This window comes from Mustela putorius, unplaced genomic scaffold, assembly GCF_011764305.1.
Source record: "Mustela putorius furo isolate JIRA1106 unplaced genomic scaffold, ASM1176430v1.1 tig00000081_pilon_pilon_pilon, whole genome shotgun sequence".
NCBI classification, from domain to species: Eukaryota; Metazoa; Chordata; class Mammalia; order Carnivora; family Mustelidae; genus Mustela; species Mustela putorius.
In genome coordinates this window covers 2139076-2152264 of record NW_025421272.1, presented here as the reverse complement: position 1 = coordinate 2152264, position 13189 = coordinate 2139076, and the positions used below count along the sequence as shown (strand labels likewise).

Here is a 13189-nt window from a genome sequence, read left to right as displayed (position 1 = left end):
AGAGCCAGAAGGTGGCTCAGGATTTGAGCTATCTTCTTGGGCCAGCACAAACCTGGGGCACCAGTGACTCCTTGTAAGATTGTTGGGGAGGAAGGTGTGGACCTGGGCCTGAGGACAGTGCTTGGTTCAGTGTGCAGTGCATGATCTCTTATCCCTGGGTACCAGGGAACCATGTGTGTCCTCCACCCCAGAGCCAACCCTCATCAGTGCTGCGACCCTGAGCACATCACTTAATCTCTTCCAATTTCCATGCCCTGAACCATGAAGCCTTGCCTCCAGCCCCTCCCCTGATCACCTCATGGTGCTGATGTGAGAAGAACCAGAGCTAACAGTCTCTGCACTGTCAGAAGTCGAGTATGCAAATCTCCAACCATTACTGTTGAGGGATCTGTACCACACCTCAGTTCTTTTCTTCTGGGCCATGTCCTTTAGAGCCTTCTCGTTAAGTATGAAATGATCATAATCATCTCTGTGAAAAGTGGCCACTTTTCTTAGTATTAATTGTCCTTCCTTGTGTAAAATAATGTCATACTCCTGGTCTTAAGATATATAAAGCTGGCCTAGTTTTCTTTAATATCTGCTTAATATCTGCCTATATGATGAATATCTGCCTATTTTTCCCATTTTTATTGTGTTATGTTAGTCATACAGTACATCATCAGTTTTTAAGGTAGTGTGCCATGACTCATTGTTTGTGTATAACACTCAGTGCTCCATGCAATCTGTGCCCTCCTTAATACCCATCATGGGGCCCCAGCAATTAGAGGCTCCATCCATCACTGTGGCTGTGCCATCCCTCAAATGCAAACAGAGGAGGAAGCACCTAGGGGAAACAAGGCAGAGTGGTGGTAGAAGGGTAGCAGAATGTGGGGTCCGTGAGCGGGTGACATGACTGACACAGGGCATCTTGTCCCACCCACAGAGTACCAGATTGCCTACTTCCTGGCCAGCAGCCTCCCAACATTTTCATCAGGATGGAGATGGGCACCACGGTGAGGCAGTAATTGGCCTCTGAGCTGGCCCCGGAGTTGACATGCACCTTCAGGCTATTGGCTAAGAGGAGACAGGGCTGCGGTGCAGCCACTGAAGACCACTGTTATCACCAGTGAGAAGAGAGGTAAGACCCGAGGCCTAAGCCCACTATCGTGGTGCTACAGGGATGAGAGCTGGGCCCACATGGGAGCTGTGAACTTGCTGGATCCACAGCTTGCCGGGTTCAGGCCATCCACCCTATTGTGTCTACAGAGCCCGACATTTACCAGATAAGCAGGACTGTCTTAGGTTTAAAGCTGGAGATGTGGCTCAGGTTGTGTAACTGGCCCAGAATGGCTCTGAAGCAGATGTTTGAGGGCAGCCCCTTGAAGCCAGGTACTTGGTCTCTGATGTTCAAAACCACATGCCCAGCTAAGCAGGTGCTCAATAAAATATTCTACTGAGCAGTCTTAGGGAGATCTGTCTTCACAGATACCATTTCGGTTCCAAGCACTGGTGTAGTGCTTATTGTTCATTGGTTGATTCTCACCAAATCCTGGGGGACAAAGTGCTATGAGGTCTAATTCTACAGAAGTTGTAGGGTCCAGGCAGATTCAGGCATTTGCTGGAGACACAGCTGTGGGGCGCTGATGTGAACACCTTCCACAGACTCCAGGGCCCCTCTTCCTACAGTGATCTGATGTGGGTTCCCATCTCAGCGACCCCTACCATGCCCTCCAGCCTCCCCCGGGGATCTGTCTCAGCAGGTTCCCTCCCCAGGGCCACCCTAGCTCCAGATGCAGAGGTTAGGGCCAGTCCCAGAGGTCTTGGGGAAGAGGAAAACAGAAAGGCACTTGCACATACAGCTCACAGATGTTCTGAGAGGGATGTGCTACCTCCCATCTGAGATTTCCAAACAGGCTCTGGAGATGTGAGAACTTAGACAAGGCCCTTTCCCTCTCTGTGCCCTGGCTTCCACCTGTGGCCTCTTGGGAAGCACCTGAGGGCCAGCACGGTCTGCAGAACTCCAGCAGCTGACCTGGCGATATGCTCATGCTCAGAGTATGGGCAAGTGTCCATGCAGGCTGTGTGTTCACTCTGACAAGATCTAGAGCAGTCTGAGGGAGGCATGGGTTGAAACCAGAGTGCTTGAAAATAATCAGAAGGGCCAGTCAGAAAACCTACAAAAGGTAGAAGGCAAAGGAGGATGGCATGCCCTGAGACCTTGCCATGGTCTGGCCATGTTCCAGGCATTGCAGCCCACTGCTGTCTCTACTTCCCACACAAGCGGGCCATACCCCACCTGCTGGAGTTTTTGTGGAAACTTCATTCCACAGGCTAGACTGATGAAAGCATTTGCCATTGGCCTTTGATCGAACCTGCAGGCTCTTTCCTCTTCCCAGAAGTCAGGGTTGGGACAGAATGTTCCAATCCTCTGATCAGAAGGTTGATTCTCCTGGTGAGCTGCCCACCTCTGCATTAACACAAGAGACACTCTGGCACTCTGCACAAATACAAACACGTATATGAGGGACACATTTTCTCATCTGAATGACTCAATAGATTTTCTTCTTATAAGTCACAATGTTGTAAGGCATCACTCCATTCTCTGCTTCCATGCTCACATGAAGATCTCCCAGGAGTGTGTCCAAATTTCTCTCCTCTTCTAAGGACCTTTGGAACTTCTAATTGCCTCAGTATTTGTCAAATTATGGCTAGATCCTAAATTGCTTCTCCATATATGCTTTGTCTTCATCTTCAACAACTGATAATGTAGAACACTTGGGCTCCCCATGTGAATTTTCTATTATCTATTATAGATAGGTATTATCTATTATAATACCTTGCTCATGGTCGTCTGTCCAATGCTTGTCATTACATCTGGAAACAGCTTTGCTGTTACTGACCTTCAAACTTGAAGGTAGTCTGCTTGTTTTTGGGTGTCATTAAAAAGGCATGTGGATACTTTGTTTTGGGGTATTGCAGGGTTTGGTAGCTTGAGCTTATATTTGCAGAACTCAGAACTCTGCATGTGCAATTATGTGTAATTGCTGGATTAAATGACAAGTGAACTGAAAACCTTGATAAGTAAACCAAATTGTCCTCCAAAAAAGAAACCAGTCATTGGATTAGGGCCCTCTCTACCCAGTGTGATCTCCTCCTAACTGCAAGTTCTACAAAATCCTGTGTCCATGTAAAGTGGCATCTACAGCAACTGTGGGTTAGGACACCATGGCATCGTTATGGAAGACACAGTTCAAACCACAAGAAAGGAGTTTTCCTACAACAAAGCTGTGGCCTCTGCTGTGGGACCAGGACAGTGTTTATTAAGGTTCTGGTGGCACCCTATAGGCTACAGCTGTGTTGGTGTCATGGAGAATTGTGCATGTATCCCTGTCCCTGGACAAGCTTCACAACACTGCTGTAGCCAGGGGTCCTGTGCATGCCGTTTGTCCATCTGGTCACAACTTGTGCAGTTTTTGGTCCTTATTTGCTGAGTGTTCCAGAGGAGACATGAGACCCAGAGCCCCTGGCCCCCTGGTCAGCACTCTGGCTGCTGCAGCCCTCCCCAGACTTGTTGACCAACAGACATTGATGGGAGGGAGAATGGGGGCTGGGCATCCCAGGGTGATCCAGGGTGGGTTAGATTCAGAGCTTCAGGGCCTGTCTACCACCATTCATGTTCCACAGAGTCTCTAAACCTCAAAAGAGCACCTACACTACACTGGGTCCTTTGTATGCCACCTGACCTTGGAGGGACTATGGACGTCCAGCTTAGGTCTGAGTCAGAGCAGAGTAGGAGTGATATGGAATGTAGAACAGTCACTGGGAGCCCCCTATGAGGCTGCTACGCGCCTGTGTGGCTGTCAAGAGATGGCATGGGGCCTGCCAGTGTCTGATGCACAATCAGCCCACGTGTATAGTTCCTTTCAGTTATGGCTTCAGAATGTGTGGCTCAGGGGCTATGTCCCTGCTCTCTCCACCTCTAGGGAGTAAGCTGTGCCTTGGCCCTGCTGAGGTCACAGGGTAGCAGATGGGCAGTAGCTTGACCCAGTCTATCCCAGGAGTGGTGCTGAGCAGAACATGTGGCTCATTTCCCTCTATGTTCTTGAACATGCACCCCCATCCATGCCCCAGAGGTAACTCCCTTGGCTTTGGAACAAAATCAGAACAACAAAATGAAAGGATACAGAATGCATTTGGGCCCTTCTACCTACACAGGTGCTCTTGGTCTGTGGCTTGCTTGTCCCTGTCAGAGTAGGGCTCCCACTTGAGCACAAGTAGGCCGATAGCCATGCCTGCTGCAAGGTATCTGGAAAAGTTGCTGCCCTGGGGAGAATCCCATTTCCTGTCTTCCCGATTGTTATTTGTGCTATTTCCTGGTTACTCCTCTGACCAACTCATTAGAGGGTAAGCACAGACCCCAAATATTGTGGGCTGGGGTGCCTGGCTGTCTCAGAAAGCAGTGCAGGAACCCCCAGGGAGCTAACGGTAAGTGTGGGGACAGCAGTGTGCATGGGCTGCAGCTTCCTAGTGAGGCGCCAGTCCGCTGTGTTGGCAGACCTCATTTGCAGTAACTGTTCCCACCTGCTAGAAGCCTTCCTGCTTTTCTTTCCCCTAATAGCCCAGAGAAGCTTCAAGACCAGAAACAACAGTTTCAAGACCATGAATAGTGGCTCCATGTTAACTACATATAAATTAACATGTAAGTGTACACTGCCTTCAGCAGGAGCTACCATGACTGTGGGGCAGGCCTGGGCCAACAGCCATCACTGCCCCCCTCTAGGACCCCATTCCTTTTCTGTGGCTGAGCCTCCGTCCCCATGAAACACTCACCCCTTCCCCTCTCGGGCCCAGGCCCCTACCCTCTACTTTCTCTGCCTTTGAGTTCACCAGGGACCATACACTACTGTTATGGGTTCGTCCCCTTTGAGGAGGGGAAGTCTCACTTCTGCTCTATCCAGCTTCATCCCTTCTAGGGCACATTTGGGATGACCTTACTGTTAGAGCTGAGTAACACCCCACTACATGCACTCACCCCATTTTGGCTGCCAATTTATTGCCCCTTGCCTTTGGTGCGCTATGTTGCTTGACCTCGTGCTCCTGGTTCTCCTATGGGCTCAAGGTCCAAATATAGGGCAAAGGGGGCCCTACATTGTGACTCCCCTCTGTGCCGGAAACTAACCATGATTGTGTTCATGTATGCCCCGGGTTTGTCCTGGTTGACTACAAGGAGCCAGAAGGTCCCTGGAGGTTGGGGTGGGGACTAACAGGCCAGGCAGGTATACCTGCCCCATAAGGCAGCACAGCTTTGGCAAGACTGAAAGAAGGAAAGGGCGGGTCCCTGTGTGTCCTTGAGGCCAGCATGGGCAGGAACCTTGTGTTCTGATTCTGAACCCTGGCGTTCATCTCCATTCACTCACTGGTCAGACCTGCACATAGGCCTCAGGAAAGCCCAGTGATGATGAAGCAATATTAACTCATGAGAGAACCTTCCAGAATATACTGGTAAACAGGTCAGCTCCTTTCAACCTGTCACTCAGGCTCATGTGCCCTTGTCTTGCAATGATATGGTTGTTAAAAACTCAGACAACTTTGCATTGCCAGTATACTTCTTCCTTAAACACTGGGGTCTTTCCTCACCAGTTTATGGAGAGATTTGGGACCAAAGGCAAACCCACATCGATTTCTGCCACTTCCACTCTTCCTTCTGGAAGAGGGCCTGCTGCTGCCCTGACCCTGAGCACAGAGTGGATGGGTCTGCTGAAGCGCTTGGTGATTGTTAGTCTGGCACCAGTGAAGGAGGAGGAGTCCACTCCACAGACCCTCTGGGAACACACATGGACTGTCCCTGGGCCCTTAGTGTGATCCCAAGGCAGGGAGGTGGTCACGGGCCAGCTGACTCCTGTCCCCATCCATCTGTAGGTCTGAAGAAACACCGGTGCTATGCGGTCATCCTGTCGGCCTAAAACATAATCTGTAAGATCCTTGCTGGCTTGCCCATGGAGGTGTTTGTCAGTGGACTGGTAAGCTCCAGGTGCCCCTGCCCTCTGAGAGGCCTGGTCTGCTGCTCTTAGGGGCCTAGCAGCATGCCCTTGTTGAAGAACATGTTTCCAGGGCCCCACGGTGTGGGGGGCAGCGGGTTCAAGGTCACTGCTGGGAAAGAGATCTGTGGAGGGCTGGGCAAACCCAATGGACAGAGAGATGCTTCCAGTCTTGCACTGAGACCTGAGGGATGATTTCACAGCTGGAGGCATCCTCCTGCTTTCCAGGACCTGCTCTCAGAGAGAGGCTGCTTCCTTCTCTGGAAGCCAGGCATGTGCGGACTTTGGCCTCTGCCAAGAAGTTTGTGCTTGGTCACCCTGGGTCCCAAGTGGGATGCATAGCAGCCCAGCACCCACGTGAGCCTGACCTCCTGGTCACAGCCCCTTCTCAGGTCTCAGAAACCCGTGTGGCTCATTGATTGTACCCCTTTTAGATAAGATGAAGCCCCTGAGTTTGTCTTCAGAGCTACCCCTTCTTTGGAGTCTCCCAGAGGGATGTCATGTCTCATTGAGAGCCAGTTGGGCTTGTCTCTGACCTGAGGTCCCTGCCCCTCCCACTCTCCTCTGCTGGAGCTCTTGCTCAGGTCAGCTGGGGCAGTTAGAGGGCCATGCCTCTGGCCAGCAATTATGGCAATTCCCTCTGAGGACTGAGCCCCAGGCTGGCAGGAGAAGTCACCACAGCTACTGGGCCAGCCCTCAGAAATGGGTCAGGTGACCTTTCAAAATTTGGTGAGATTACTGTTCTAAACATAATAGCAGCACTGAGGCAATAACTTAGCAGGATTTTTTTTTGGAACCATCAGACAACTTTGCAACACATGAGGATGACTGAAATGCATTGCCTGGACTGTAGGTTGTGTTGGCGTCTTGGTACTTATATCCCCAGGGGTTATTCGGGTTGGCAGGGTTGGGGTTGGGAGGCCAGTATTTGGGACAAAGGTGCTTTGCTTCAGAGGTGCCCCTGAGGCTGAGCAGGAAGGCAGGGGCTTCCGTCCTATCTGGCACCAGGGCCTACCTTGGTCACCATGGTGGTTGGGTTGAGGGGAGCACAGGGCTGGCCATCTAGAGTCCGTGGCACCTGAACTGCTTGTTGGCAGCCTGCACCCAGGGCCCAGGGACCTGGAGGCAGGGCCTGAGTCACAGGGCCCAGAGCAGATGCTCATAGGAAGGGACTGGAGCCAAGGAGGTAGGCAGGCCCAGGCAGCCACATCAGCCAGCCAGGTCTCCGGGGGCCTGAAGCCCAGCTCCATGCTCTGTGCCCCACTGGAGGGTTGGCATGTCTCAGAGCAAAATGCGCACAGCATGAAATCTGCCATTCCCACACCCTGAAGCAGAAGGTCTGGCATGGAGCTCGCTCATGTTGTGGGGCAGCTGTCACCCATGTGTGGGCAGAGCCCCCTGTCCCAGAAAGAAGCCACCTTCCATCCAGCTGTCCCTCCCTCTCCTGCCCCATTTCCCCTGCCCAATGGCCTGGGGGTCAACTGTTGGTCTCTATGAATCTGCCTGTGCTGAATGTCTCACAGTATCAGTGTTCTCCAGCTGGTTTCTTTCTCTGCACATGTTTTCAATGTTCATAACATTAGTCAGCACTTTGTTCCTATCACAGATGGGAATATTCTGCTATGTGAACACAAACATTTTTTTTTTCTCCCCATCTATTTATGGACCCTTGGCTTAGCCCTACCATTCAGGTTCTGTGAGGAGAGATGCTGTGAACACTGATGCACTGGTATTTTCCAGTGGTGTTGAGCTGATGCTGCTCCTGAGTGGGCAGGGGAAGCCACAGGGGCTACAGTGGGGGACCAGGCCCTGAGGGAGGGTGTGAGCTCTTCCTCCACCCTGGGCCCCTCATCTTCCTCCACTCTCTGGGAGGGGTCCTGCTCTGACCCATCTCCTTCACCTACCTGCTCCCCATGCTATCTCCGCAAAACTTGGGTGTCAGCTCCCTGGACCCCTTGACCCCCCAGAAGGGAAAGGGGAGCCCTACCTATCAAGCCTAGTCTCCAGAGCCATCTGAAACACCACACATACTCTGAGGAGCCAGCGGTTTTGCTGAGGGCACTGGCATGAGATGCTAGGAAGGGCTTTTAAACTGTCCTGAGAGGTTCTGTACTCAAAGCGTGTGGAGTACTGCCCAGCCTCTTAGCCCTGATCTCTCCCCCTCATGCCCAGGACCCAAATCTGGGGGCCTCCTTTCCAGAAAGTTGCCTCTGGCCCCTTCCCAGTTACAGGTCAAGCTTTCTCCCTCTGTGCCCAGATCCACAGGCACTGTGTGGACACCTCTGCCTTTGTTATCAGATGGGACTGTTCTTTCTTCCTCCACATGGGGCCACGACCTCTGATCTCAAAATGTGCCTCATCCCGAGCTTAGAACCAAAGGAGACCTGAGTGCCTTTGCTGTCCTGTAAATAAAGGTCCCCAAACTCCCATGAGCATGAGGTAGGAGAATAGCTCTGGGAATCCTGAGCACTGGGAAACGCTAGGTAGGGGGAGAGGATGTGATTGGACTTCCATTTCTCAGAGCAGGTGGGAATAAGTCGGGGAACAGGGCTAATCAGAGATGCTGCATACTGAAGCAAGGTGACATGTGGCAGTGGCATCTGCCTCCTGACTGCTGTGACCCCAATACTCTTGTTGCCATAGGCACACACATGCAGTTCACAGGTTTCTCCATCAAGTCTCCTTTTCAACACCTCCTATAGCACTTGGGAACGGGAAGAGAAGGCAGCTAGCCAGGGTGCATGACTGTGCTCTGAGGAGGCAGGCAGCCAGGATGCTGACCTGTGGGTGGGGTGGCCTGGCAGTAAGGCAGGGACCAGAGAAGGCTGCTAAGTGCTAAGGACCAGGCTCTGTGCAAGGGGATTCATGGAAGTATGACACAGGAAGAACCCCATGTGTGTGTCCCTGCAGCTCTGCTCCCTCTGCACAAACCTCAGATATGGAAGGGAGTTGATGTTGTTCTTTTCACCATAATTTGGGTTACAGCCTTCCAAAGGAACTAGTCAAGGACAAGGAACATGGAGGCAGCATGGCCTGGAAGATATCAGGAGAGGGTGTGCCGTGCACCCAGGGGAGAAAGGGCTAGACTTGCCTGCCCTAGTGGGATGTACTGTCTAGCAGATGAACTCTCGCCCCAGGGAAAGGAGGGACTAGACTGGTTCTCCCTATAAAAGAGGGAGTAGGAATTTCTCCTACACCTGGGGGAAAGCACCCATGGGAGATCAGGTCAGCAGCCTGACCTTTCTTCTTTGATACAATAACTGTTGCTGAAAAGGCAAAATGGACAGTCATGAACTGTTGTCATCAGTTGCTTCAGGGGGCATGTCAGTGATGTTGGGCCTGAGTGTTGCTTCAGGAGACCACAAAGCATCTTGGAATGATTTTTTGGCTCTTTTTGTAAAGAATAAGAAACTTACTGTAATCTGTGACTCTTCCTTTCTTGTAACAGGGCAAATTTTTAATTGTGGCTATTCTGAAGGAGAGAGAATTGGCAGTGCTTCTCACTGTTTTAGCTCCCCTTAGGGACACATAGAGATGAGCTCCAGCCTCAGAGGACAAGAGCAGGCTTTGGAGCTCTGCTGGTCTGAGTCTGGTGTGTGAGCAGGCGTCCAGGACACTTGGCCCATGGCCTTTCCCCAGCATCATGCACCACAGTCTCCAGGTAATTACCAAAGGATACAGGTTGTAACAGAATGAAAGCCAGGGGCAACTTCTATGGCAGGTCCTGTCCATCTTTCAGTAGGCCTTGCTGTGTGTAGGAGAAGTGGGTTTATAGGCAGATGAACACCAGTGGTGGAGTTGGTGTCTTCTGGGATGGGATAGCCTGCTGTGGGCCAGATGTGATTGCTCTATCTGACTCTCAGAGGCCATCATCCAGGCTCGAGGTGGTCAGGGGCTCCTGGGGCTCTTTCTCAAATTGGGCCTTCGCTAGGCCCACCCTAAAAGAAGGGGGTGCATCAAGTAAAACTATGAAAATGTGGTTTATAAAACACATTTGCCCTCCAGAGGCTCTTCCCTCCCTTAGGACACCCTCTGTAATACCCCACGTGAACTCCTGTAGGGTGGCATCTTCCTAGGACAAAGATGTTTGTTCTCACTCCTGAAGATCGCGACCTCAGACCAGAACTGACACAAATATTGGTGCTGAAGTGGGGGTTCTGAGGTTTGCTCTGCCCATGCCACCCACCCATGAGGAGCCCTGTGTGACATGTGACCCATCACCAACTGGCCATATGAGGGTCAGCAGAGACTGGAGATGAGCCTCAACTGCCTTGTCTTCTGTCCACCATGTCCATAGTCTGTCCATCCCCAAAGGCCTTGGCAGGAGACACCTCAGTGGGACCAGAGCTCGTGCCATGGAAACTCTATTCAGTATGTCCCCTGCTCTTTTTTCTTTCCAAAGGGGCCACAAACCCTGCAGGTTAGCAGCAACCTGAGGCTATGGGACTCATAAAGTTGGGGAAGGTCACTGAGGTTCAATATTGTACTCGGTCTTCTTGGCTTTGCTGTCAAAAGGCCACAGGAATATCAAGGAAGAAATAAACATGCCCCCAGGACAATTGTTGGCTTTGAGAATTTATGGAGAGGATGTAAGAACCCAGTTTCTATGCCATGCAGTAGTCCAGGTCCAACTGTTCTCACGAGAAGTCACCCCTACCCAGAAGACAGTGTCAACAGTGCCCGTGGAGTTCAACACCAGAACAGCCCTAAAATGTGGCATCTGCCTTGCAACTGACTTATCCCATGGTCTTCTGCAGAGGTGTGGTTTGGGATTGATTAGGGCCTGACAACATGCATCATAGACCTGCTGGCTCTCACCCAAATTAACGGAGACTTCCATCGTGACGGGTGGGGCCCAAAGCCCAGTGCCCTTAACCCTGCCAAAAGAGGAGCCGATCAATAAGTCCTTAGCCCTGAATATTGTGATAGCTTAACACTCACAAACTCTGATGTCAGTAGTAAAGAGGTCCTAAGACTCGGAATTGTGTGCTGACTCTAAATATATACATAGGCATATGGAGAGAGAGAGTTCATATGTCATACAATTCACTAGTTAAAGTTTACAATTAGATGGATTTTAGTACATTCACTAGAGGATGTTTTAGTATATTTATTTTATATGTTTTATATTTCTTATACATAACATACTTTAGTAAGTTTAGTATATCCATCTCAAATCATATTTTAGAACAGTTTCATCACCATCCCCAATAGAGACCCTGTACCTCAGGATTCACCTCCTACATCACCTGCACCTCCTGCCCCAGCAAACACTAATTGATGTTCTCTCTATAGACCCACCTTGTGGACACTTGAGACAGAGCACCTCATCTCTGTCTAGCCTCTTTTGCGACTGCCTCTTTCTTTTCATGTACTGGGTTCATTCACACGGTACCATGTTTCAGTAATTTGGTCCATGGAACTTAAAAGGATTCCATTTCATGGGTAGAGAAGTGACTACAGTTTCTTCAGTAGATGCACACTTGGCTTGCTTCTACTTGGGAGGGATGTCCAGTAATGCTGCCATGCCCACTTACGTGCAGAGTTTCTGTGTTTTCTACTGGGGAGAAACCCAGGAGCAGAACGCCCAGGCTAGATGATAGCTCTGTGTCTAGCATTCAGAAGAAGCGCCAAAGGGCTTTCCAAAGTGTCTGACCCATCTCACATTTCTACCATTGCCGCATCAAGGTTCTGATTTCTCCCCATCTTTGCCAACATTCTGTGTCCTCTGTCAGGGTGACCACAGCCATCTTGAAGCCATCTTGAAGTGTGGGGTGTGCTTGGTCATGTAGGTTTTGATTCCCATTTCCTCAGTGGTTATGGTTTAGGTATCTTTTTGTGTGCTTTTTGGCCATTTCCATATCTTCTTCAGAAAAAAATATGTGATCAGATCCTTTGCCCACAGTTTTTAAATTGGGTTACTTGTTAGAAGTTTTTATTTATTTATTTGATAGAGAGATCACAAGTAGTCACAGAGGCAGGCAGAGAGAGAGGGGGAAACAGGCTCCCCGCTGAGCAGAGAGCCCAATGCAGGGCCTCAACCCCAGGACCCTGAGATCACAACCTGAGCCAAAGGCAGAGGCTTAACCCACTGAGCCACCCAGGCACCCCAAATGGGTTACTTTTTAAAAGCCAATTTTGTAAGTGGTATTATGTTCCTTATTAGATATAAATCTGCAAACATTTTATCCCGGTCTGTGGTTTGTCTTGTACCTTTCTTGATGTTTTCATTTAAAGCTCCAACATTTTGTATTTTGATGAAATAATATTTACCTCTTTTTTTCTTGCTTGTGTTTTTGTTGTCATATCTAAGGAACACTCGGCTAATCCCAGATCATGAAGATTTGCTCCTCTGTTTTCCTCTAGTTGTGGATTTAGTTCTCACACTTCGGTTTGTAATGCCTTTGGATCAATATCTATGGATGATGTGAGGAGGGGGTTTCACTTTGTTCATTTGCATGTGGTTATTTACTTGTTCCCACAACGTTTCTTGAAAAGACTATTGTTTCTGAATCAATTGTCTTGGCTGCCTTTTCTAAATCATTCAACTTTAAATATAAGGGTTTATTCCAGAGCTCTCAATTCCATTACCTTGATCCACATGTCAGTCTTTATACCAGTACAACATTATCTTGATTATTATAAATAATATTGTTATAAGCTTTCAAATGAGGAAGTCTTAGTACTCATTTTTATTCTTCTTTTTCAAGAGTGTTTTGCTATTTTAGGTCCCTTGCATGTCCATGTGCATTTTAGGATGAGTATTTTTATTTCTGGAGGTGGGGAGAAGTGGCTGGGATTTGATAGGGATTTCCTGAATATGTAGAAAATTTGGGAAGCATTGCCATCATAACAGCAAGTCTTCTAATCCATGAATATTGGATGTCTTTCCATTTCTTTAGGTCTTTGATCTTTTTCCTCCATAGTATTTCATATCTTAATGTGTTGAGTTTTGAACTTCCTTTATGAAGTGTACTCCTAATTATTTGACTCTTATGATGCTATTATAAAAGGAATTGTTTTTGTAATTTTTTAAAAATATTTTATTTTATTTATTTGACAGAGATCACAAGTAGGCAGAGAAGCAGGCAGAGAGAGAGAGAGGAGGAAGCAGGCTCCCTGATGAGCAGAGAGCCTGATGAGGGGCTCAATTCCAGGACTCTGGGATCATG

General features: G+C 49.4%; 1 long non-coding RNA gene across 3 annotated transcripts in view; it reads left to right on the top strand.

Annotated features, from left to right (window-relative positions):
* Positions 1–923: 923 nt before the first annotated feature.
* The window catches only part of LOC101675561, a 63079-nt gene continuing 50813 nt past the window's right edge, over positions 924–13189 (top strand). For 2 of the 3 annotated variants that reach the window (XR_001181896.2, XR_001181895.2), the window contains exons 1-3: positions 924–1117; positions 4598–4678; positions 5899–5999. This is a non-coding gene — a long non-coding RNA (uncharacterized LOC101675561). The remainder of the gene's footprint in view (positions 1118–4597; positions 4679–5898; positions 6000–13189) is intronic. The other variant, XR_001181897.2, reaches the window with a different exon arrangement.